Source organism: Bidens hawaiensis, unplaced genomic scaffold, assembly GCF_021521415.1.
Source record: "Bidens hawaiensis isolate Kalapana, Puna unplaced genomic scaffold, B.hawaiensis_p1.1 tig00026001_1, whole genome shotgun sequence".
NCBI classification, from domain to species: Eukaryota; Viridiplantae; Streptophyta; class Magnoliopsida; order Asterales; family Asteraceae; genus Bidens; species Bidens hawaiensis.
Window position 1 is genome coordinate 323,219 of NW_027494182.1, and position 1,584 is coordinate 324,802.

A 1,584-nucleotide genomic window follows, 5' to 3' on the forward strand; every position below is an offset into this window, starting at 1 on the left:
ACTAACACTTTTCTGTTTCATAGGTTCCGGGAGATGATTGTGATCAAAAAGGACGAAAAACGAGTTAAAAAGAGACAAAACGGAGATCCGGAACGCGTCAGGAAAGAGCCAGAACAGAGAACCGATCAGACCGGGCCGATTTAACCGCCCCCTTGGTGGGACACGCCGGGCCGCGCGTCGAGGTCTTCACATCCTGGTCTCGCGGCGCCTAGAGGATGCTGGAGGATTTTTTATTTCGTTTTCATGTTGGGCCTTGTTTGGGTATTTAAACATCTTTTAACCTGAAGCCACCATACGATTTTGGAGTTATTGAGAGCATATTATCAAGTCTTGTGGTGATTTTGAAGGCACGAGAACAGCCAGTGAGGAGTTATACGTTCACGTTTGGAGATTACTGGTTTTATCGCCTTTAATCTTTCGTTCTTTAGATTTTCACCATGTTTTCAGTTTTATTTGTTTTGTATGATTTAGACTATATGATGCTAAGCTAAACATCATAAACTACCTAGGTCATGATGAACCTTAGTTCGGTATGATTTTGTTTGGGATTTTGTTCGTTATGGATTTTATGTTTTAAGTAAATTGTTGAGTTTGAGTTAATTGATACGTATGATTGCTTGGTTTTATTTACTTGAATTTATTGTTTCACATTTCCCTTGTTGATTGTTTCATAGGATAGGGTTTTGTTAGGTCATTTACTATGTGTTCTTGACTAGTTTGTGATTGATATCGATTAAAATCATAGAAACAATAAAATCAATTAAACAGATAAAAGTGAGCTGCTAGCCTAAAAGCTGTAAGGTGATAGGTTATTGGTAGATCTTTGTTTGTCAAGATTGCTAGATATAGTTCTTCGTAAGGAGTCAGTCTAGGTATGATTTCCAGCTTAGTCTATTAATTCAATTAAGTCTGCATTGCTATCTTTGATTTCCGCGCTGTAAGGTAGGATTTCGTCATAAAAGATACTTAGACATAAGTTATTAAATAACCGTAAGAAAATTTAATTTATAAAAACTGGTGAGTCTTAAAACTTGTTAGAAATCCATAGGCGTCTTCTTGAAGTTCAAGGGTACTGTTCGAGTTTTCTGTCAAGGGTCTATTTCATGATCCCAATTTCATAACTTGAGTTTTCCAAATAATTGATAACCGTAACTTTGGGGATTCTAGCTTAGGTAATTATCTTTATCATCTGAATAAATCTAAGTGTTCTTAATTGTTTATTAGTTTAATTTAGTTAGGTTAATGGTTTATTATTAAATTAATTAGTTTTAAGGTAATGATTATCTTTTATTATTATTATTATTATTATTATTTATTATTATTATTAGTTAGGGTTAAGTTTAATAGTTTAATATTAGTTTAATAATTAATTAAGTTAAGTAATCATTAGTATATCATTATTTAGTTTTTTAATTAAATAGTTAATTATTATTTAGGTTTTAATTAGTTTAATAATTTCCCCTCAAATATTATTAATAAATAGTCGTGTCTATAGTTGAGTCTAGTCTAGTCAATTTACGTAATTAAAAGAGTCTCGTGGGTTCGATATCCGGACTTACTTAGCTGTACTAGAGTCGAGCTATT